Genomic DNA, 25,756 nt, shown 5'->3' with positions numbered 1-25,756 from the left:
CAGTTTTGTTACATTTTTATGTATTAATACTAATTGAGAGTTCCCAGCAGCCCATCCACTCTGTGCTGCTTTGGCTAATGAGGAAATATTAGCCTAAGCAGCAAAGGGCAGCTGTGATTGGCTGAGAGTGATATAACTGACGATATAAAGGGCATGATTACAAGGAAGTGAGTAATGTCTACCTTAGCCACAGCTTCAGAAGGGACTGGACTGTGGGTGGCAAGAGACCCTTATTTAGTGATAAACTGCCCAAGCATGGTTTAACACTTAAAGGAACCATATACATGTATTCCTGACCCTATAGTGTTAAAACCACCATCTAGCCCCCCTGGGCCCCTCATGCCTCCAAAAATATAGCAACATCTTACTGTATTAAAGCTAAAAGCTGTAGCTCTGCATGCTGTTTGCCTCAGAATAGCAAGCTGTCTGCTGACATCATCAGAAGTGGTGGCCTGATCCAATTACAGTGCTTCTCCATAGGATTGCTGAGACTGACAAGGAGGCAGATCAGGGGCAGAGCCAGCATGATTCAAACACAGCCCTGGCCAATCAGCATCTCCTCATAGAGATGAATTGAATCAATTAATCTCTATGAGGAAAGTTCAGTGTCTGCATGCAGAGGAAGGAGATACTGAATGTTTGGATGCATTTTTGGCAGCCATGACCCAGGAAGTATCTCTAACACCTATCTGAGGAGTGGCCAGTGAAGTTATCACTAGGCTGTAATGTAAACACTGCATTTTCTCTGAAACGACAGTGTTTACCTCAAAAAGCCTGAAGGTAATGATTCTACTCACCAGAACAAATTCAATAAGCTGTAGTCAGGCAGTGGTGTATTTTGGATTTGTGCTGCCCTAGGCACGACTAAATTCGGGCACCCCCAAAATCTAAATTTGCCCCCCCTCCCCCCAATTCGTGTCAAGGCCATTTTTTTGACTGACAGACACATGCCTTCATTGATACATGCACGGATATACACTCACTGACAGATACACAGTTATTGGCACACACTGTTTAACCAACACACACTGACACACCCACTCACTGACAGGCACACACTCTCAGATACACATTAAATGGCATACACACACTGACACACACTCACAGGCACACCCATTTTTACTCACAGACACACACTGACAGCTACACTCACTCCCTCACAGTAAGGTGGACAGCCCCAGAACACAAAGCAAACAAGGAATTTGTCTGGGAGCTTGGGGTGGCATTTTTTGGCGGCCCCCCTGAAAGTGCCGCCCTAGGCAAATGCCTTGTTTGCCTTGTGGTAAATAAATCCCTGTAGTCAGGGACGGACTAGGAAAAAAATTCGGCCCGGGCATTTTTTTTATCACAGCGGCCCACTAAGAAAGGGGGCGGGGCAGAGGAGGTGTGTTTTGTCATCACTTATGACAAACACGCCCCCTCTCAAAGTGAACATGTTGGTTCAATGCTCTTCCAGGGCAGACCATGCACAGAGCTCTGCTGAAGAGCTCAAGCATGAGAAAAAAAGCCCTGTATTTGTTCTGCAGAGCGCAAGCAAATTTAATAACATGCTTGCACTGTGTTTCCTTGCAACTTGTCTCTGGTGTCTCTATAAATGGATACCAGGAGACAAAAATGCCAGGAAAGAGTATTGTGCATCTGTTTGGAGCCTGCTTGTGGTATTGGGTGTGTGTATAGTGAGCTGATTGTGGTGTAGTATTGTGTAAAAAGGTCGGTTTTAGTTGTGTTGTGTTTGTGGTGTAATGTAATGCATATGTGGCTAGGGGCTATTGAGAATGTGTGTATAGGGGATGTAGCAAGTGTGTGCACACAGGCTATCGTGTGTGTGTGTGTATAGGTGATGTAGTGTTTGTAGAGAGTGTGTGTTTAGGGGTGTAGTATATGTTTGCTTGCAAGGAATCTAGTGTGTGTATAGGGGATCCAGAGTGTGTATGTTAGGAGTGTAGTGTGTGTGTGTGTGTATATTTATATATATATATATATAAATATGTTTGGAAGTATTGTGTATGTGCAGTGTGTCGGGGGGGTTCTGTGTGTATGTGAGGGGTGTAGTGTGTATGTGAGGGGTGCAGTATGTGTGTGTGATGGATGCTGTGTGTGAGGTGTGATGTGTGTGAGGGTTATGTGTGTGAGGGTCGTGTGGGTGCTGTGTGTGATGATGCTGTGTGTGTGTGAGGGTGCTGTGGTGCTGTGTGTGATTGATTTGTGTGAGGGTGCTGTGTGATGTGTGTGAGGGTGCTGTGGGTGATTTGTGTGTGCGGGTGCTGTGTATGATGTGTGTGAGAGTGCTGAGTGTGATGTGTGTGGGTGCTGTGTCTGAGAGTGCTGAGTGTGATAGTGCTGTATATGATGTGTGTGAGAGTGATGTGTGTGAGAGTGCTAAGTGTGATAGTGCTGTGTATGATGTGTGTGAGAGTGCTGAGTGTGATGTGTGTGAGAGTGCTGAGTGTGATGTGTGTGAAAGTGCTGTGTATAAATGTTAGAAGAGATTGTGTGTTGGGGGGGTAAATAAACAAAAACGAAAAAAATAAGCAGGTATTATGTCCCCCCTTCCCTTCTTACCTTTAGCCTGGGAGGGGGGGACTGGCACGGTGGTACCTGGGAGAGAGAGAGGGAGGGGGGCGGCACTATCACTCCATCCTTGGTGGTCCTAGTGGTGAGTGAACTCTAGCATGCGGGCTAGAGTTCACTCTCGCGAGATCGGGGGCGTTTCCATGGCAACGCTCCAATCTCACGAGAGGAACCCGGCGGAGCTGCAAGATAGTGCTCCGCCGGGTCCTCCTCTCCCTCCCCAGCCGCATGTCTGTCCAAGTGGGCCGGTGAGGGAGATCTTTGATCTCCTCACCGGCCCATTATTGAAAACAGCGGGGCCGGCGTTTGTATAGTGCCGGCCCTGCATAGACCGGCAGGGTCGGCACTATTTGCCCGATGGCCAGTCCGGGCCTGGCTATAGTTGACTATAGTGTCCCTTTAATGGAGGGATAGTGCCCGGGCACTAAAACCTATTCAAAGAGATGAAATGAGTATAGTGACTCAAGCACACTACAAAATGGACCTCTGAGAAAAGAGGTACACTAGAATAACCAAGGAATTTTGGACCCGAAATAGGGACAGCCCCTCCTAAATAAGGAAAGTTGGCAGGCATGAAAATAAACATTTGCCTTATGTATGTGTTTGGAATGTCCTGGAACTTCAGTGACATTCCCATGCAACATGTAGTCACGTTTTCATAAAGATTTTATCCTGAAAACACTACTAGTGTATGAAACATACATGTGGCACAGAATGCATTAATATGAGCTCTAATACAGTAAAGCTGTGGTGCTGTGAGTGTTGTCCTTGTTTTGGTGATTTCCTATGCAGTTCCTACAGCAGGTCTTAAGAAAGAAAGTATGCACACTAAAAAACAAACAAATAAATAAATATACATCTAATTGAAGTGTTCCCAGGTGTACCTCAGTGATACCTAATATAGTGAATTACAAGAAAGAAGTGGGAAAAAACACCCAAAAAGCGTACAAATATAATATAGTACAACCTGGAAAAGTAAATCCGGGTTGAATGGATCCTACTGAGGATATATAGTAAATCTACGATGATAATACAGACATATCATAGCGTAACACAGTATAAGAAAAATATAAGAATTTTGGTGTGGTAGCAAACTCACAAACATATGTGGAAAACTGGCTTCTCTCCCCACTCAGGGTAAAGTAGTATCTGGAATTGATAGTAGATCCTGATATCACAGAATCTTAAATGGAATAGAGGAAGAAAACCATACATGGTGAAGTATGTATAAAATAGAAAAACGTTTTATTAGATTGCACTTCCACAAACTGGAAGAAGGTGCAGGCATATCTCTACTACAAGTGGAATTAAGGCACAGCGTAATGGAACTGGATATAACCCAATCTCAGGCGCAGAAAATAAAAAAACAACAAAATACAAAGATAAACAGGATAAAATAAAACAAAAGTCCAATCAATCCGATGCGTTTCGTCCAAAGGGTAGAATGACTTCTTCAGGGATCGGGTAATTCTTTGTGTGATGTGCTTCTTATTGTACTCCTAATTCTGCTTAATTGAATTCTTCAGTGGTGTGCGTTCCACCGCTGAGGCGCACTGACGTACTTCCTGTGCGTCCTATGAAAAAACTGGCGCGCTCATTCGTAGTGTGGATGGAATTCCAAACTCTTAAGACTTGTCTTACAATGGAGCGTGCGCATGTCAATAAAACGCATGAGTCTAAATACAAGAGAACAAACACAAGGATACTGGCGAACTGTCGCCATAAATAGAATAACATACTAATATACTAATATATAATATACTGTCGCCATAAATAGAATAATATACTAATACCAAAGAATTACCCAGATCCCTGAAGAAGTCCTTCTACCCTTTGGACGAAACGCATTGGATTGATCGGACTTTTGTTTTATTTTATCCTGTTTATCTTTGTATTTTGTTGTTTTTTTATTTTCTGCGCCTGAGATTGGGTTATATCCAGTTCCATTACTCTGTGCCTGAATTCCACTTGTAGTGGAGATATGTCTGCACCTTCTTCCAGTTTGTGGAAGTGCAATCTAATAAAAACCTTTTTCTATTTTATACATACTTCACCATGTATGGTTTTCTTCCTCTATTCCATTGAAGATTCTGTGATATCAGGATCTACTATCAATTCCAGATACTACTTTACCCTGAGTGGGGAGAGAAGCCAGTTTTCCACATATGTTTGTGAGTTTGCTACCACACCAAAATACTTATATTTTTCTTATACTGTGTTACGCTATGATATGTCTGTATTATCATCGTAGATTCACTATATATCCTCAGTAGGATCCATTCAACCCGGATTTACTTTTCCAGGTTGTACTATATTAGAGTTGTACGCTTTTTGGGTGTTTTTTCTTACAGCAGGTCTTGCCCTTATTTTAGAATTTCTGACCTTCTGTGTTGCAGTCTGACCCATATTTCACACTTTTTCTTCTGACCATTCTGTTGTGATCTCTATCTTTTTTTATAGCTTAGCCTTATATATGCTGACAGTGTCTTACAACTCTTGACCCCTGACATGTCTTGCCTTCTTAGATAGGTTTCTTTAAGCTGGTTCAGAGCAAATAGATTTTTAGCAGTCGTGCAATCTGTGGTCACATGTGGTTAGTCACACAATTTGTTAGCATATGCAGTTACCAAATACATGGTACTATATATCCTCCCCACATATTGTCCTCCGTATCCATCATTGCCACAGTCAGACTCGAACGATGAGTAAAGGGCAGATTACAACTGGATAATCATCCAAAATGTTGGCGTTCTAAACCAAAGAAATAGTTAAGTGAACAGAAAATTGACGTTCTTGACCTGCCATTGCAATTGCAGACCTCAATCCAATAGAACACTTGAGGTTTGAACTCCACAACGTAGTTAAACTGTACAATAAGGGTTCTTTTCATTACAGAATTTCTTTCTGGGTGAATGGTCAAAAATCATTAAGGAACGATTCACACACTTATTAAACATTAGGGGAAGCTTCTTAAGAATTTGCGCAGAATATTTTTTTTTAATGAACTTCATGTTCTCTAAGTAACGTTTTCAGTGTGATAGGTAATCCTTGGAATTTAGTTGGTTTTCATCACGATACACAAATTCCCGTTAACATGCCTATCCAAAAATAAATTCTTATCTCAACAGAGGAAAAGAAAAAAACGAGTCCAACCTGCAAGCATTCAATCTCTACCGATCAAGCCATCAGAGCAATTAACGGTTGGAAATGTGAGTTATTAAATGTATCTAAAGCAGAAAATTGCTCCATACTTACCATAATGTTCTTTTACTGATTAATAACCATGGCAGCATTAACTAATGTGTAGCTCCTCTACCTAACGACAGAAAGGACAGGAAACAAAAATATGAAATCTACGATAAATCAGACTGCCTGCCCTTTTTAGAAAGTCAATTTAACTAGCTTAGCAATTATATATTTACTAATTAGGTAAAGAAAATTAGGGTAAGTATAGAACAATTTGAATAACCAAGCTATACATGTAACGGGAGGAACAGATAATAGAAAGAGTTTAGACATTAGTTAAAAGTTCTCATTACTGAGCGTAGGACATAATGAGCATTTTCCAGAACTGACGTCAAATGCTTAACTCTCAAAGAAATTGCAAATCATGATGATCAGCTTTCTAAAAAGATATAAACAGCATTATATTCTTTAGTAGTTTGTTTTTTACAGTCTCATTTCTGGACCAAAATGTTAATGGCTAAGACAACACAGATCATTAGGAAGACAAAAAAAAAAAGTATGTACTTTTTAAAAAGTGGTGCAGTCTGTCAACTATAAAACATATAAGATAAGTTCACCTGTATGTAGATATAGGAATTTTAATTTTATAGAATGCTTATGAAATCATCAGCGCGTACATAGCTTAAAACATATACGGTCGAGATTGAGATGTTTTACAATTTTTGTTTTGCCTTCAATTCTCTTTTTTATTAAATTCCAATTACTATTGAGGTATAAGATATCTTGCAAGTTCCATTGTGACTATTCCGGTGCAATCTGTTAATTGATAAATTGTATACCTCCTATACTTTACAATGGGAGAGGGTAGTGGATGCATGGAATAGCATTCCAGCTGAAGTGGTAGAAGTTAACACAGTGAGGGAGTTTAAGCATGTGTGGGATAGGCATAAGGCTATCCTAGCTATAAGATAAGGCCAGGGACTAATGAAAGTATTAAGAAAATTTGGCAGACTAGATGGGCCGAATGTTATGGAATGGAAATTCTGGTCAAATGAAGAACGTTAGAATTTTTATATAGTTTTTTTTTTGTTTTGTTTTTTACACCTGTACTAATCCCGAATGTGCACCTGATACCCCTTAGTGAATTGATGCATCATATGCTTGATAATTATTGCTTAACTAAATCACATAAAGTTTAATAAATGATCCTATGTTGTAGTATTGCACCCAGATACACCATCTAAAAAGCCTTTGGTTAACTAGATGGCAGATCCTCATGTGTTTTAGGAAGTTTCTTATGACACAAGTCAAGAGAGTATAACAAAGGAATGAAAGAACCGTGCTCAGGGTAATTGTTCAGAGAAGGATTAACATCCTACAGGATGGTGAAGAGGGTCTGAGGCTCGTGGCCGTTGTTCCTGCCGGCAGGAACGATATTATGTTCGATAAGTCCCAGGTGTGTGTGGTTCTTGGGCTTGGGTCCAAAGATCTCTGTCCTGAGTGTATCGGCAATCTCTGATGCTTCAGTGATGCGTAGAGTTTTGTCCCCATGTGTAATCACTAGGTTCCGGGGATAAGCCCAACAATATGGGATAGAGTGGTTGCGAAGAGAGGTGGTTAGTGGTTTGAACTGGCCGTCCCAGATCAAGGTCGGCTTAGAAAGGTCCTGATAGAACGACAGGGCGGAATTTTCAAAGGGGTAGGAAGGATGTTCCCTTGCTGCTGCCATGAGAACAATTTGTGCCGATCATAGCTGGAACTGTAGTATAACGTCACGTGGGGATTTAGCTGGGGCTCTGGCTGCTTTTGGGATACGGAACGCACCCTTTACTGCCGCCTGTTTAGCTTGTTTAAAGGTAAGTATCGAGGTTGTCAGTTTGGGGCCCCCCTTTATTCTTCACAAGGAGATGTGAATGGAGCTAAACAATTTTTTTGTTTTGTGGTCCCTGTCTAACTCCTGGGGCCCTAGGCAGTCACCTAAGGTCACCTTATGGTTAATCCTGCTCTGTAAATGTTTCCTCACTACACACAAGGTTTTATGAAGAGATCAATCTCATGCTTGGCACTGCAGAAGTCTCCCTTTAATCCTCACTTTTTTTAGGCAAATGTTTATCTGAACCTGCTGTGAAAAGGTCCTTGTTTGCTAGTTGCGCTCCTGAGAATATAACTTTTTGAAGTTTCTTGTTCTGTTAGGCTGTGGAGCGAACATGAGTAACTCTGATACATTTAATCAGGGCTCAAGTCTTAAGCAAGTAGCCAGTCCTAAAATGTACTAACCTCTGCAAAACTGTAAACCCAGGGCACACTCATCGGGGGTGAATTTCTACTCACCTTGGCTGAATTATCACTTGCCAGTGGCTAATGGAGGAATGGGAATCACAGAATGACTTTTTTGCACCAACGATTCCAGGAGTAATTTTATGTAGCCTTGAGCATCCAGTATCTTTCTACATATAGGCAACTATTGCAAGCTCTGCATTTCTATGTAATGTTGATGCCATAGAGAAGTTTATTTTCTAATTCTGAGTTTGTGTACAAACTAGCCTGGAGCGGTGCTCTTCTATTTACTGCTTAATTTCTCTGTGTCTGTTTATTGAAGAGATGAGCCAAGCATATATTGCAATCCATCACCAGTGTTTACCTATTACCATATAATTTTGCATTCCAACGGCAATCTTGAGACTTTACAGAGTGTTTGTTTCTGTGATATTAGAGCTTTGTTGGTCAGTTATTTACCTACTGGGTCCTTCCTCTTTGTCTTCTGCTCAAATGGGTTTAGTCATCAGCCTTAAATTCATGCAAATTTGTAATTCAGCTCTACTACGCCCCCTGCTGGCTCATTGTGCCTTCTTTGACCTTGGCTGCTCCTATAGTTTTGATGTTTGCCTCCTGTACCCATATTATTGACCTGTTTCTGGCTTGCCACTGTGTTCATAATGATGAATTCCTGCACAATCCTTAGTCTTGTTATTCTCTCTTGCACCGACTTCAACTATTCATGCATCTGATCTTAGTAACCTGTCTTTCCATAACATCACTGCACATTTCTCGAGGGCTTGACCTCTGGGGAGATTGAGTGTTGCTAATATATGACAGCAAAACATATACTTTACTACTGAAGTAGAAAATGCTGTCTCCATTAAAGGCCGTTGTGTATGTGCGCATGAATCATGCCTGGCTAATACTGATAAGAAACATGATTAATTCACCCAAGTCGCAAAGGAATAGCCTGGTCCTAAAATGTCCAGATCTGTCAAGACCTAAAAGTTTGCAGATAATCGGTTGTGGTACCAACTAAGATATAATCCTGTTACATCTGTACGTATAACCACATATCTGATGAGGTGATCTGAGAGCACGGTTCTACACCCTGGAACAATAAATTATTTATTATTTATCCACATGTTAATGGCTGCTAATCAAAATTGCACAGTATCTGAGCTTTCAACAATTTTACCATTATTGGTTCAATGAAACATTTCCCTTATATTTAATGTTAAACGGTCAAGTATAACCAATCACAGTCTTTTCAGAAGAAACGTTATCAGCAAATTATTTGAACCATCTGACACTTAGGACATTCAACACCAGAAAGAGCTTAAATAGGCAGTAAGAACCTTATCTGATAATTAAACAATACCATAAAACTTTTGGGGTCTATGCATGAGGGGGACAACACCGCAGACACATTCACTGAATTAAAAATAATGTATGCAGATAATATCATGAGGATTCTTCAGTCAATTAACAGAGTAATTACTGGAGTTAGAAATAAAAACTTCTAAATTAAACACAATGTGCAATAAGGGAAGTTTAAAATTAGACCTCTTTTTCAGGAAGTGTCCCTTAACCCCTTAAGGACCAGACTTCTGGAATAAAAGGGAATCATGACGTGTCACACACGTCATGTGTCCTTAAGGGGTTAAAGTATAGAATGTTCCTTTAAGTTACACTCTGGTCTCTCTCTGTCTATCTACTGTGAGCTTATCTAGGCTACATAATGTTCTAATAATAAGTTCTTTATTTGATATTTAATAGGAGATGCTCTCGAAAATCAAGCAAGCATCCTTTACGCCATGTAGAATTGGCGATGCCCTAGGCTAGTGGTTCTCTGATCACATTAATGATTATATTGCTACTCTTGATGTACTTTGTCACCCATGAGAATTTTAAAGATTATTCAGAATATTTCCAGGAAAAAAAGAGGTGCACTTAACCCCCTTTATAGCAAATTATTCAGAGGTAACACTGATTTCGTACTTGCTATGCAGCCAAAATGGGCCTTGCGTTAGATAAGGGCCAGATTAAGAGCCCACTGGGCCTGGTGCTGACAATTATGATGGGCCTAATTACAGAATTGTATCCACCAAAAACACTAAAGCACTCCCAAGTGTCATGTGATACAATGTGAGCAAGATATTACTTTGCTGCAGAGGGATTTAGATAGATTGGGAGACTAGGCACTCAAAATGGCAGATGAAATTTAGTGTTGAAAAATGCAAAGTTATGCACTTCGGCGTGAAGAATGCACAAGCAACGTATACCGTTAATGGAAGCGAATTAGGGATAACAACACATGAAAAGGACTTGGGAATTGTTATAGACAACAAACTGTGCAACAATGTGCAATGTCATTCAGCAGTGGCTAAGGCCAGTGAGGTATTGTCATGCATGAAAAAGGGCATTTATTCTCGGGATGAGAAAATAATTTTGCCTCTTTATAAATCACTGGTAAGACCACATATGGAATATGCTGTCCAATTTTGGACACCTGTTCTAAAGAAGGATATTATGGCACTAGAAAAAGTGCAGAGGCGGGCTACAAAATTAATAAAAGGAGGGGCGGGGCCGGACCGCCAGGCTGAACGGACGCAAAATGGAGTAGCTCCTGGAAAAGCCTCAAGTTTAAGCCTAAAAACGACAGCTTTAAACTTACCCGACACCTGGCTGCTGAACCCCGAAGTGAGAGACCACCCTGGTCCTGAGGAGAGGCTTGCCGGGAGGTTTTAGTCCCTCGGAGGGGCGATCCAAGTCTCAAGATGCGGACCGCTCGGGCGGTGAGCGGGGTGGACGGCCGCTGCCCAGCTATCCTGCCCACCAGCGGTAAGGCAGAAACCCGGGGCTAGGCGGGTCCGGCCCCGTTCCCCCCCCTCTGGGCCGGTGGGGGTGATCCCGGTCCCCACCCTGTGACCCATCGGACCTTCATAACGCTGGCACTCGGAGAGGTGTCGGAGAAGGCCCAGCGCACAGGCCACTTCCAAAATGGCGGAGACCTCGTGGCAGGCGACCCTGACAACAGCGGGGAACGCTCATCTCCCCTGGGGGCCCTGGAACAGCCAAAACTGTATTTTACATGTTGTGGACCCAAGAACCTCAGACCAGCGTGACACAAACATATGCCTCAAGGTTCAAGCTGCAAACCGAGACGCTGCACAGGAGAAACCCTTGCCGACGACTGCTAGAGCTGGAATCAAACCCAGGGACTGCACCGAAGGGGCCAACCGTGTAAGCAATCGAGACATTCCCACACTGGCCATAGCTTGAAGAGCCCACTACCCTGACCCACAGCTGACATGCCTCAAATCAAATCGTGTGGGCACTTTCCCCCGCTGTCACTATATCACACTAGCCCGGGAGCAACCTCTGCCACCGTTGTGGCTTACTACCCAGCGAACTTTACCTACTTCTCAAGCTGACTTTCTGTTACCACTTGTTACCAGTGGTCTCATATTCTGCTAAATCTCACTACAGCATATTTGTCTAACTAGCAAGGTCTAGATGGGTTCCCCTAAGCATGTTAACTTCGAGGGTTACAGGATTAGCCAATTAATGTACTACTAGAAGCTGAGACATATAGGCTTTTCATGTAACCATGTTTTTCTTCAACATTATAAAATGTGCACTGTCTCTCATGTCACACTATTGTTATACTATACTTAATGATATGCATGCACCAACTGTTGTGGCAGTGTTGCCCTGCTTGTCTAATCTATGCACGAATAAAATAAAGAATGTAAAAAAAAAAAAAAAAATTAATAAAAGGAATGGAACATATCAGCTATGAAGAAAGGTTAACAAATTTAAACCTCTTTAGTTTAGAAAAACGTCCCTGAGAGGGTATATGATGACATTATACAAATATATTCGGGGCCAATACAAACCATTGTGTGGAAATCTATTCACAAACCAGACTTTTCATAGGACACAAGGTCATGCGTTTAGACTGGAAGAAAGAAGATTTTGACTAAGGCAAAGGTAATGTTTTTTTACTGTAAGAACAATAAGGCTGTGGAATTCTCTGCCTGAAGAAGTGGTTTTATCAGAGTCCATACAGATGTTCAAACAGCAACTAGATGCATACTTTCAAAAACAGAATATTCAAGGATATAATCTTTCAATGTAGGGTAATAACTGCTTGATCCAAGGATAAATCTGACTGCCATTCTGGGGTCATGAAGGATTTTTGTTCCTATTTTGTTTTGCGAAATTGGAAGTGCTTCAAACTGTTTTTTTTTGCCTTCTTTTGGATCAACAGCAAAAACACATTTGAGGAAGGCTGAACTTGATGGACGCAAGTCTCTTTTCAGCTATGTAACTATGTAATGTATCTGATGGAGATGGTGCTGGAGGGAAAGAAAACAGATATACGAAAACACATACCCTATGCTAATCTCTCTCTAATGTTTGTTTTCATCTTTCAAGTAAATCCATAACCCGTAACAGCAGTGTCCGGTGAATCAGGAAGTCAGTAGGCACGGTAAAAGGGTGTGCCACTGACACAAACCACGTAACCTGCCAAAAGGGGCGAACATGCCCAAAATGGGGGCATGTCTGCCAAAAGAATTAGAAAGCCAGCTTAGCATTGCATAATTATGTATGAGTGACATCACATGATGTAAATCACTAGGAGTGACATAAGAGTAAAATCACCAAAAATTGACTTACAGTTTGATTATGCTGTATAGATGGATTGCTCCCAGTGTCTCACTGTCCCCCAGTGTCTCAAGTCTCCCACTGTCTGTGTTACTACATATCAGTTTCCTCATGTCTCCCAGTGTCCCCATGTCGCCCAGTGTCTCAGTGTCCCCTAGTCTCCTAGTGCCCCCATGTTTTCCAGTGCCCATGTCTTGATTACCCCAGGTCTCACAGTGTCCCTATGTATCACAGTGTCTCAGTTCCCCATGTCTCCCAGTTTCCCCTAGTGTCATGTCCCCAGGTCTCCCAGTGACCCTATGTATCACAGTTTCCCTATGTATCACAGTGTCTTAATGCCCCTTGTCCACCAGTGTCCTCTTGTGTCTCCATGTCGCCCAGTGTCCCCATGTCTCCCTGTGTCCCCCAGTATTCCCATGTCTCTCAGTGTTCCCTAGTGTCTATGTCCTCATGTTTCCCTGTGTACCCATGTCTCCCAAGGTCCCCATGTCACTAGGAACCCAGAGACCTAGGGACACTGAGAGAATTATGTCCCTTGGGGCACTAGGAGACATGGGGACACTGGGAGACATGGGGACACAGACACTAGGGACACTGGGAGACATGTGGACACTGAGACACTTGGTGAAACTGAGACACCAGGGACACTGGGAGACATGGGGACACTGAGACACTAGGGACACTGGCTGGGACACATGGGGATACTTTGAGACTAGGGGACACTTGAAGACATGGAGACACTGATACACCAGGGACACTTGCTGGGAGACATGTCTTCAAGTGTCTCTGTGTCCCCACATGTCTGTGTCAAAATGTCTCCCAATGTCCCTTAGTGTCCTACTGTCCCATATTGTCCCCAAGTGTCTCAGTGTCCCCATATATCCATGTGCCCCCCATGTCGCCTTGCAGCCTTTTCTCCCACCCCTTACTTCTCTGAGCTGTAGGCTGTCTCTGCAGGCTGGGAGTTGCTGTCTGGATAGGCTGGATAGGTCTATCTCCACACAGAGCGACTGACCAGTGCTGGTATTGCATCGTAATCTATGTTTATGCTGAGAAAAATACCAGCATTTGTATTGCCAGTATGACTGCAATATCGGCCCCGGCTAGGCAGCCTCAAATACTGGCTGTGCCAGTAAAATACCACCCAGGTGGAAACCCTAAGAGTAGTGTGTAAAAAAAAATTAAAAAAATATTATTATTTTATTTTTATTTTTTTTATCAGTGGGCCTATGTCATGGGCATGGGCCTGGAGCTGCAGCTCCATCAGCCCTTATGTTAATCCGGCCCTGCATTAGATGTAAGACTTTTCATTACTTACTGTTATTAACACTAGTAATATATAAAGCCAACCTATTGTTCTGTGTTTTACAGTTATAGAAATTATAGATATTTGACAACAAGTACATTATGCACAACATTTAAGAGGAGAAGAAGGCCGTACTCAAATTATCTTACAACCTATGATTCTGTTATTATGCTTTATACACTTCTCAAGAACACATAGGGTTGTTTGCTAAAGTGACAATTTTAAGGGACACTGTAGGCACCCAGACCACTTCAGCTAATTGAAGTGGTCTTGGTGCAGTGTCCCAATTGCCTTTAGTGCTGCAATGTTAAACATTGCAGTTCCAGAGAAACGGCTATGTTTACTTTGCAACACCAAGTCAGCCTCTAATGTTTATCAGCAAATAGCGGGCATCAAGGTTTAAAGTGCGGTATCTGACACTGGACGAGCATGAGGACGTCCAACGTCAGATTTTTCCCCATAGGAAAGCATTGGTTCAGTACTTTCCTATGGGGAAGTTTAATGTGCGTGCAGCATTTGCTGCGCATGCATATTAGAGCCTGCTCGTTGTGGGACAGAGGACGAGCAGCTTCGACCCTTTTTAACCCTTTATTCACAGGGGAGAGGGGTGCGCAGGGGAGGAAGGGCAGGGGGAGCAATAGTGCCAGGAATACAGCTTTGTATTCCTGGCACTATAGTATTCCTTTAAAGTGAATTTCACATTTAAGGCCATTGCAGCTGAAAAGAAAGCATAGCTTATTTAGACAATCTTCCAGTTTGGCTATTTTTTTTTTGTGCACAGATAACAAACATTCTTACGCTGCCACAATAGCCGAAGTAAGAGCTGTAAAACATATAGTATAACAGTGGCACTAAAAATAACTGCAAATTTAGATATGTATTTACAAGAGGTGAAGATGCTCACAGGCTAGACTGTGGTAATAATAGGTGCATAGTTTTGTGTTATATATGACAGGCCAAGTTGGAATAAACATGTTGAGTGGGCTATCTCAATGAGGAGCAAGACTAGGCAGCTGTGCATTTTAACAGTCTGAGTAGTCTGGAGAGCACTTAACTAGTTATTCTTAAATAGCCTTTAGTGTGATCTGCCTTTTTAAGTGCATAAAATAATGAAAAAGTTCATTAAGAGAGTGTTCAGGTGTAGTTTAGGTTGGGCAAACATTTCTTAGGGTTGACAAGACATATGAAAAGAGACAGGTAAGACATGAGTGCCGAGAATTATATGCTAAAATGCTCTGTGACCTTGAGCTGGGGGTGAGGGTTGTGTGATGTAGGGAGTCGCTAGTAGTAGCTAGTACTATGTTGTGGGCCCAACGTGGGACCCCTTTGGCATTTGGTCCCGGCATGGGTGTATTTAACATTCTCTTACCAGGTGAGAATTTGCTAAATAAGCGTGTGTGTCAGCAAAACAATTTACTAACTAAAGCCTCAACAGTGAACTACAATAACATTCTATGATGAGACGTTGAATAGGAGCAGGGAGGTTTGATCAGCAACCAGGTTCTGAGGCTTTCCGCTTTAGTCCTCAGGTGACTCGTGTATTTCGGCTCACGTTTGGTGGTCTGGAGGTCGCTGGGTGGGACGCTGGTGAAGCGGGGCTGAGGCTCGTGGCCGTTCTTCCTGCCAGCTGGAACGATTTTATGTTCGATAAGTCCCAGGTGTGTGTGGTTCTTGGACTTGGGTCCAAAGATCTCTGTCCTGAGTGTATCGGTAATCTCTGATGCTTCAGTGATGCATAGAGTTTTGTCCCCATGTGTGATCACTTCCGGGGATAAGCCCAACAATATGGGATAGAGTGGTTGCGAAGAGAGGTGGTTAATGGTTTGAACTGGCCGCCCCAGATCAAGGTCAGTTTAGAAAGGTCCTGATAGAACGACAGGGCGGCATTTTCAAAGGGGTAGGAAGGTTGTTCCCTTGCTGCTGCCATGAGAGCTATTTGTGCCGATCGTAGCTGGAACTGTAGTATAACGTCACGTGGGGATTTAGCTGGGGCTCTGGCTGCTTTTGGGATACGAAACGCACCCTCTACTGCAGCCTGTTTAGCTTGTTTAAAGGTAAGTATCGAGGCTAGAAGCCTTCTAATATAATGCGACAGTTCTTCCCGGGTTATGGCCTCAGGGATTCCCCTGATTTTAACATTACGACTTCTGTGTCGATCCTCCATAGCCTCCAGCCGGTGAGTAAAGGTGGTTTGGGTTCTGTGTAATTCCGCTTCCAGTGTTTGGCATCTCACTGTGAGGCTCTTTGTGTCTTCTTCCACTGCTTTAACTCTGCCCCCCACTGTATGTATCTCTTCCCGCACTGTGGCGAGATCCGCTGCAAACATCTTGTGTATGTTTTGCAGGAGGACTTTGATGTCCCCTTTAGTGGAATGCATCTGGTTATCCTCATCTGAGGAGGGGTGGTGTAGGCCACCTGGGCCTGGGAACTCATCCAGTTCATCCATGACCTGCTCTTCAGAGGATGCCGAGGCTGAGTCGCCATCTTCTTTTGGCGCGTGGACTGCCGCGGCCCTCTTGGGTTGGAGAAAAAGGTCTCCTATGTCCCGGGAACCTGCTGCTTTTGCAGGTCCTCGTGTCTAGACTTCTTGCCCATTTTGTAGGTTGCTGCTTTTTGGGTCAATAATATTAGAATGTAGCTGTTTTTTTGTGTTTGTACAGGCTTAAAGTTACAGAGCTCTCCTGCTACACGTCTGCTTCGTTCAGCTGCTTGCTCCGCTCCCCTACAGTTCGGCTATTTTGACCTTAAATGGGACATTAACCTTGAATTCACCTTTAATTCTCACTTTAGAGAACAACCCTGACTGTCATGGTTTCACATTCATTAACTTTCAACTATCAGTCTGGTGCTGTGGTGGCACACACACCTACACAAAGTAATTTTAGATCATTCTAGAGTTTGCGTTTCTTATGAGCAAAACCATTGTTCAGTTTAATCAGTTTTGAGTTAGATTGTATTGAAGGTTGTGGGTTAGAATGTATTGCAGGTTGCAAGAAAGTACATACAGAACATTAAATATGAATCTTAGCTATATAGTTACAAGTAAACGTGTACAAGGGTATGAGAATAATACATCAAGGAATAATAGTGTACATTACAGTCATTCAATATATCTGGTATGCATTGCTAAGAACTGATAAAAAAAAATGTAAAGTACAAGATGTAAGAAAATAAAAATAACCTCTAAATAAAGGCTCAATTAAAAATATTAGAATAAACTAAAATTATTTTTTTCAACATAATAAAGCAGGACTCGACAAAGCCCTTTAGCTAAAGGCACGATGGGGGAACAATCGTCCTGAGGAGTGTGGACGGCTGGCTCAGGGAGCGTGCAGGCGGCTGCCCGGAGGAGCATGCAGACGGCCACCCCGGGGAGCATCGCTGTGGTCGGCTGGGGCAGCGTGCGAGGGAGTAGTGATTTTCGGCTCCTCTCTGCTCCCTCACGCTGTTTAATGATGCCGGGTGCCGGCATATGACATAATTCCGGCTCCTGGCATCACTACAGGGAGCAGAGAGGAGCTGCTTGAAGATCACTGCTTCCTCACACGCAGGATGAGCAAGCAGGCCATTGGACCCCAGGGAAAGTCCACTCAGCTCTCCCAAAGGTAGGGAGGCTGGGTGGATTCAAATAAAAATGGAAAATGTGTGTGTGTGTGTATGCATGTCCATGTGTGTGCGTGTCTCTCTCTCTCTGTCAGTATGTGTGTGTGTGTCTCTCTCGGTCAGTATGTGTGTGCATCTCTGTCAGTATGTGTGTGTGTGTGTGTCTCTCACTGTCAGTATGTGTGTGTGTGTGTCTCTCCCTGTCAGTGTGTGTGTGTCCATGTCAGTGTGTGTGTCCCTGTCAGTGTGTGTGTGCCTCTCTGTCAGTATGTGTGTGTGTGTCTCTCACTGTCAGTATGTGTGTGTGAGTGTCTCTCTCTGTCAGTGTGTGTGTGTCCATGTCAGTGTGTGTGTCCCTGTCAGTGTGTGTGCGCGTCTCTCCGTCAGTGTGTGGGTGCATCTGTCACTGTGTGTGTCTGTCAGTGTGTGTGTGTCTGTTAGTGTGTGTGTGTGTGTGTCTGTTAGTGTGTGTATGTCAGTGTGTGTCTGTCAGTGTCAGAGAGTGTGTCTTCTTGTGTCTGTTTAGGTACCTGCACCCTTCCGATCACGAGAGAGGTGTTTTTACTCACATTCTTTCCCACGCCATGCCAGTTTTCCGCGGCTTGTGATGCCTTCATGGGTGAGCACCTCCATGGAGACAATGAACAAAGGTGCTGCACAGTGTGAAGCACTGACACAGGACTCTCTAGTGGCGTCTGAGTGACTGTCACTAGAGGTGTTACTAGGCAGCAATGTAAACACTGCCTTTTCTCTGAAAAGGCAGTGTTTACAGTGTTTACAGTGAAAAGGCTACAGGGACAGGCTACAGGCACCAGAACAGCTACATTAAGCTGAAGTGGTTCTGGTACCTATATATACAATTCCCTTTAAGAATTGTATATTTCTCGTAAATTTAACTTTAAAAAAAAACTGGCTCCTAACTTTTTTAGGCGGCTCCTACATTCCAAACAAATTTGTCAAGCCCTGTAATAAAGGAACACTATAGGTATAGGGTCAGGAAAAGCAATGTGTACTCCTTACTCTGTAGTGTTAAAACACTATTTAGCCTCCTTAAATAGGATGGAAAACTCACCTTATTTCTGCACTGGCACCGCCCATGATCAGCCTCCTTGGCTGACATCATCAGACTTGAAGATCTTAGCCAATTCAATGCTTTCACATGGATTGGCTGAGATCACCAATTCTGATTATCTCAGCACAGGAGGCCCGGCGGCGGATCCATCATATCCTCATAGAGATACATTGAATCGTCTCTATGGGGAAAGTTCAGTGACTCCATGCAGAGAGTGGAGACCCTGAAAGTCGATCCAGGAAGCACCTCTAGTGGCCGTCTGAGTAATTGCCACTGGAGCTGTTCCTAGGGAGCAATGTAAACACTTCCTTTTCTCTGAAAAGGCAGTGTTTACATCAAAATGCCAGCAGGGACTGACTACACTCAGTAGAACAACTACATTAAAAGCGGTAGTGTTCTGGTGACTATAGTGACCCTTTAAAATATATATATTTTTAAAAATCTTTTAAAAAAAATATTAAGATATAAAAACATATCAAAATATTTAAGTATTTTTCTAAATATTAAAGCATTTTAAAAGTTTATCCAAAAACATTAACTAATTTTAAAAGCTTATCCACAAATATTAAATTGAGTTTTGTCAATAGTTTATCAAGGCCTATTGGCTATTGAATTTGATAAGGGGAAAATACTGATCCACTAACATAGTGATAAAACTTATGTTATCACTATGTTAAGGCAGGCTTCCCCAAACTCTGGCCCTCCATATGTTGCTGAACTACAACTGCCATGATTCTATGAATGAAATAGATAGGCTGAGAATCATGGGAGCTGTAGTTCAGCAACATCTGGAGGGCCGGAGTTTGGGGAAGCCTGCTTTAAGGATTGGGACCCTTTTTATAGAAACATAGAAACATAGAATGTGACGACAGATAAGAACCATTCGGCCCATCTAGTCTGCCCAATTTTCTAAATACTTTCATTAGTCCTTGGCCTTACCAGTGTTCTGTACAATGGCATGAGCACTTCCCTCTTTCTACTGCTAATGCATCTCCCTATACAACCAAGCATTCTGCTAGCATTTCCTGCTGCTCTATTACATTGTCTGCCTACCTTTAAGTCATCAGAAATAATCACCCCTAAATCCCTTTCCTCAGATGTTGAGGTTAGGACTCTATCAAATATTCTGTACTCTGCCCTTAGGTTTTTACATCCAAGATGCATTATCTTGCACTTATCCACATTAAATGTCAGTTGCCACAACTCTGACCATTTTTCATTGATAAACCAAAAATGCCAAAACTGTTGTTGAAAGGTGTGATTGTGATCGTGCCAACCACGGGAGGGTCAAAAAGGCCATCTACCAAAAAATTTTTTTAAAGTGCATTAATGCCAAAAAAAAACCCCCATAAAAACAAAAGTGTTGTGCTTTTGATATATAAAATTAGTATTTTAGTTAATGAAGATCATGAAACGACACAAGTTTTAAAAATATTTTTCACAATGTGGTAATAGTGAAACCAGTGTTTTTTTTAATATTTTGGGAGTCATTTTTTAGTTTCCCAAATTTTATCAAAGGTTTGCCCTTATTTAAAAAGCATCAAAATCTTTATTTTAATCTAAATCTAAATTTATTTGAAGGGTGCTGAAGGGAACAATAAGCACACACACATCGCTTCATCTTAATGTTATACACACAGATAACCTTGCAGACAGCAAAATAAAAATATTTAAAAAGGAAATACGTATCTTGAAATCGGCAGCAAAACCACATCCTCAGCTCTACCATGTTGATATTTAAGCTATTGGCATCCTTGCTCGCCTCATCACTCGGGTATTTTTGTATATTCTATCATGAATAAAATGCAAAAAGTGCATTTATAAAAGATTCCCCAAGATGGCTGACAAGAAAATGACTGTGTGGAATTACAGCTGTCCTGTTGTTCATTGTTCTTATAAAGTACTTCCCCTAGTCATGCAATTTTCCTGTCCACTTCTAAAAAGTCAAGCTTTTGAACAATATATGTAGGACAAAAAGGATTTTTCCTTAAACCTTCTTGTGGGCTTCTGTTTTGCTTAATACATAGATGGAATTTTTTAGACCAAGCACTATGACCACTTCAGTGACTTGAAGTGGTCATTGGCTGAAAGTGGTCAGCTGACACTGACAACTGAATCAGTTTTAAGCAACAAAAATTTGTGTCCCTATAAGCAGCCTACTATGTCATCAGGGCCAGCCTGTCAAGGCTCCCAGCTCCTCTGCCGGCGTGGCTGCACAAAAACTAAGCAGCCACGCCGACAGAGATATTTCTGACTTAGCTTGATCCCGGCGGGCAGCTGCCTGGTCTCCCTCTGTTCCAGTCCCCAGCGGGTGCAACGTTCGTAGGAACGCTGGCTGCTGCGGTTCGGATTTTTGTAGTAAACTTACCTACCCCAACAACAAAGATGGTGCCAACGTGCGTGTGACGTCACGTAATAGACACGCACACATGTCTTGGGGTCAGCGGTCAGAGACAGCCTAAGGAGGGTTATTTAAACCCAAATTACCTTTTTGTCAGTGCCCTATCGTGGTTTTCACTAGTTGGTTATCCAAGAGTGTGTTTCTGATTGTGTTTTTCTGGTATTTGACTTTGGCTTTATTTTGACTTCCCTGATTTTTGGTATCCTTGATTTCTGGGTTTCCTCATCGGTGTGTCTCATTCTGTGTCCCTGACCTCGGAAAGTATTTTGACTATTCTCAGGTACATTAAGTCCGGCCAGTCTAAGGTCCGGTTAGACGGTATCCTAGGTGTGATTCTATTCTGCGTTCTGGATCAACTATAATCCTGACACAGCCTTAGAAATGTGCAAGCTTTGCAGTCGCACAGGGCGCCAGGGTAGCAGGGGGGGACATGTGTGTGTGTGTCTGTCTTGTGACTGTGTGTGTGCCTATCTGTTTGTGACTGTGTTTGGCTGTTTGCTTGTAAGTGTGTATGTAACTGACCATGTGACTGTCTACCTGTAACTGTGTGTCTGTGACTGTCTGCTTCTAAGTGTGTGTGTGTGTGTGTGTGTGTAACTGCCTATCTGTAACTGTGTTTTTGTGACTGTCTACGTGTTACTGTATGTATGATTTTTTGTAAATGTGTGTGTCTACCTGCCTGTAACTGTGTGTGTGTGTGAGAGAGACTGTCTATGATTATGTGTGTGTGACAGCATGTGACTGTGTGTGGCTTCCTGTAACTGTGCGTGTGACTGTGTAAGAATGACTATGTGCCTGGGACTGTGTGCATTTGGTTGTTGTTTTACAGTATATATGTATAACTGTGTGCATCTGACTGTGGGTCTATGTGCATGTAACACTGCAAGTATACACACCTGCATTCACACATGGGCCAACATGCATTTTAATCTGAATTAAATACCCATCACAAATATCACACACAGTCAACGCACACATATATCTCACACAGTCAATACATCCATAACAAATATCGCACACAGAGGCACAGACCACTGTACCACCTGGGTTCAGCACGCCTCCCCCCTGCAAGGTAACAACAGGGATGGGGGAATGAATATTTGCTTTTGGGTTGTTTAACAATTATTAATTTAATAAAGCCCTGATACAAACACTATACACAAATTAGCGGATATGACCAGGGAGGGGCGCTGTCAATATTTTTCTCACAGGGCGCCTAAAGGACTAAGGCCGGCTCCATATGTCATCAAAATGTATCTGAGGAATCATAATTAGTTCCAGATATGCCAGAGAGTATTTATGGTCCGTTCAATGCATGTTTTTGGTAATGTAACACTCCTGCCATTCAACAGTACTCCCACAGCCTTCCAAAGATCTCTCAATGCCAAATTTATAAATTATCTCCCACAATTATCTAACAAGACGATGCCATGATAATGCTCTTTCCTAACTTGTTGTCATAGTACAATTAATCTACGTCTTTCGTGTTTGGATCCTAACATCATAAGATCTTGATTTTAAATAAATCCCTTTAAAGTAGAGACATACTTCCCTTGTCTCAACCCAGAGGTTTAAGAGTGCAAAATATTTGTAGTATCATACATAATATGGGAACTATACCATTACTTGCAACAAAATGGTGCCACAAAATAGTCTTGGACCAAGGCTTGAATGTGTTCTCTCAAGGAATGTTTTGTAGGTTAGCAGCATTGACCTCTCTAAGACCTATACATAATCCAATCCATAACCAATCGCTTCATAGCTCTTTTGCTATTAAAAATAAATTTCTGCCTGAAATGTATCATGGATACTGGAACTTTGATGGTCAGTTACTAAGCTCATGAGTCACACATAACCTCCCTGTTTGTCTGTTTTGCTCTTTCTGTCTTATCATCCTTGGACACATTGGTTCCAATCATTGCACCGGGCATGGATCACCTTGCCTTTTTAAACCTGTTTAGACATCCTTGCCTTGCTCTCGCATTGTCATTATATTTCTGATTGGCTACAAAACACTTTTCATTCTGCTATTTTTTCATGTCTACAGTTCCTGGCCTCTACCTGTCCTTTGGTTTCACATGTTTGCCCATGTACCTGACATTTTGAAATGTATGTGGTTCCTCTGGTTATTCCTTGTTTTCCCACAATCCTACATCTGTATGGTACTGTAATATCTGTATCTATGAATTAGCATTTTAGTACGATCACTGCATGGTTCTTTGCTACGGCATAGAGGTGCTCCTTGTAAATCCTCAGACATCTGCAGACCACCATCTGGATCAACCCCAGGAGCAGGCCCGGACTGGCCATCGGGCACACCGGGCAAATGCCCGGTGGGCCGCGATGGCCGTCAGGCCGTGGGGCCGAGGCCGGCAGGGGAAGGTCCCAGGACTTCCCCTGCCGGTTTATGCAGGGCCGGCACTATCCGAGCGCCGGCCCCGCTGTATTCCATGTTGGGCCGGTGGGGAGATCAAAGATCTCCCTCACTGGCCCACATGCTATCCAATGCGGCCGCCGGCGGGGAGAGAGGGAGGGAGACAGCCTGCCCGGAGAGAGGACCCGGCGGAGCTCTAACTTGCAGCTCCGCCGGGTTCCTCTCGCGAGATCCGGAGCGCTGCCATGGCAACGACCGGATCTCGCGAGAGTGAGCTCTAGCCCGCAGGCTAGAGTTCACTCACCACGAGGACCACCAGGGAACACTGCCACTCTGCCTCCCAGTCCCAGGAACCAGTCCCCCCCTCCCAGGCTAAAGGTAAGAAGGGAGGGGGGGACATAATGCCTGTTATTTTATTTGTTTACCCCCCCTACACACAAAATCCATTCTAACATTTATACATCACTCACACCCATCACACTCAGCACTCTCACACCCATCACACTCAGCACTCTCACACCCATCACACTCAGCACTCTCACACCCATCACACTCAGCACTCTCACACCCATCACACTCACACCCATCACCCCCAGCACTCTCACCCACAGCACTCTCACCCACAGCACTCTCACCCACAGCACTCTCACCCACAGCACTCTCACCCACATCACACACAGCACTCTCACACCCATCACACACAGCACTCTCACACCCATCACACACAGCACTCTCACACCCATCACACACAGCACTCTCACACCCATCACACACAGCACTCTCACCCATCACACTCAGCACTCACACCCATCACACTCAGCACTCTTACACTCAGCACTCTCACCCACATAACACACAGCACTCACACCCATCACACTCAGCACTCTCACACCCATCACACGCAGCACTCTCACACCCATCACACTCAGCACTCTCACACCCATCACACTCAGCACTCACACACCCATCACACTCAGCACTCTCACCCACATCACACACATCACACTCAGCACTCGCACATTCAGCACTCTCACACACAGCACTATCACACTCAGCACTCTCACACCCATCACACACAGCACTCTCACACCCATCACACACAGCACTCTCACACCCATCACACACAGCACTCACACCCATCACACTCAGCACTCACACCCATCACACTCAGCACTCACTCAGCACTCTCACCCACATAACACACAGCACTCACAACTATCACACACAGCATTCTCACACACAGCACTCTCACACCCATCACACAAAGCATTCTCACACACATCACTCTCACACACATCATACACAGCACTCTCACACACAGCACTCTCTAACCCATCACACACAGCACTCTCACACACATCGTACACAGTACTCTTACACACATCACACTCAGCACTCTCACACACAGCACTATCACACTCAGCAGTCTCACACCCATCATACACAGCACTATCATACACAGCACTCTCACACACATTACAAACAGCACTGTCACACACAGCACTCTCACACACCACATTCTTACACACATCACACACAGCATTCTCACACACACCACTTACCGCACCCTCACATACCACTTACCGCACCCTCACACACAGCACCCCTCACACACAGCATCCATCACGCACACATACTGCACCCCTCACATACACACAGAACCCCCCAACACACTGCACCACACACATACACAATAGTTCCAAACACACACATATATATACATACACACACACACACACAGCACCCCTCACACATACTGCACCCCTAAACACATTACATTCCAGACACACACTAGATCCCTTACCCAACTCTGGATCATCTACACACATATAAACACTAGATCCCTATATACACTCTGAATCCGTTATAAACACACACTCACTAGATCTCCTACACATTCTGGGTCCTTCAAACACACACTAGACTCCTATACACATACACACACACACACACACACACACTACACTCTTAACATATACACTCTGAATCCCCTATATACACACACACACACACACACACACTAGATTCCTTGTAAGCAAACACATACTACACCCCTAAACACACACTTTCTACAAACACTACATCACTTATACACACACTCTATAGCCTGTTTGCACACATGCTACATCCCCTTTACATACATTCTCTACAGCCCCTAGCCACATATGCATCACATTACACCACAGGCACAACATGTCTAAAACTAACCTTATTACACAATACCACACCACAATCAGCTCACTCTACACACACGCAATACCACAAGCAGACACCAAACACATGCACAATACTCTTTCCTGGCATTTTTGT

The 25,756-nt window shown here is 43.2% G+C and overlaps 1 protein-coding gene across 2 annotated transcripts in view; it reads left to right on the top strand.

Moving 5' to 3' along the window:
- The window catches only part of CDH22 (cadherin 22), a 224,535-nt gene that overhangs the window by 78,565 nt on the left and 120,214 nt on the right, over positions 1–25,756 (top strand). The gene's annotated exons all lie outside the window — the stretch shown is intronic.

This window comes from Pelobates fuscus, chromosome 6 (genome assembly GCF_036172605.1).
Source record: "Pelobates fuscus isolate aPelFus1 chromosome 6, aPelFus1.pri, whole genome shotgun sequence".
Taxonomy (NCBI): Eukaryota; Metazoa; Chordata; class Amphibia; order Anura; family Pelobatidae; genus Pelobates; species Pelobates fuscus.
This window is presented reverse-complemented; position numbering and strand designations above follow the sequence as displayed.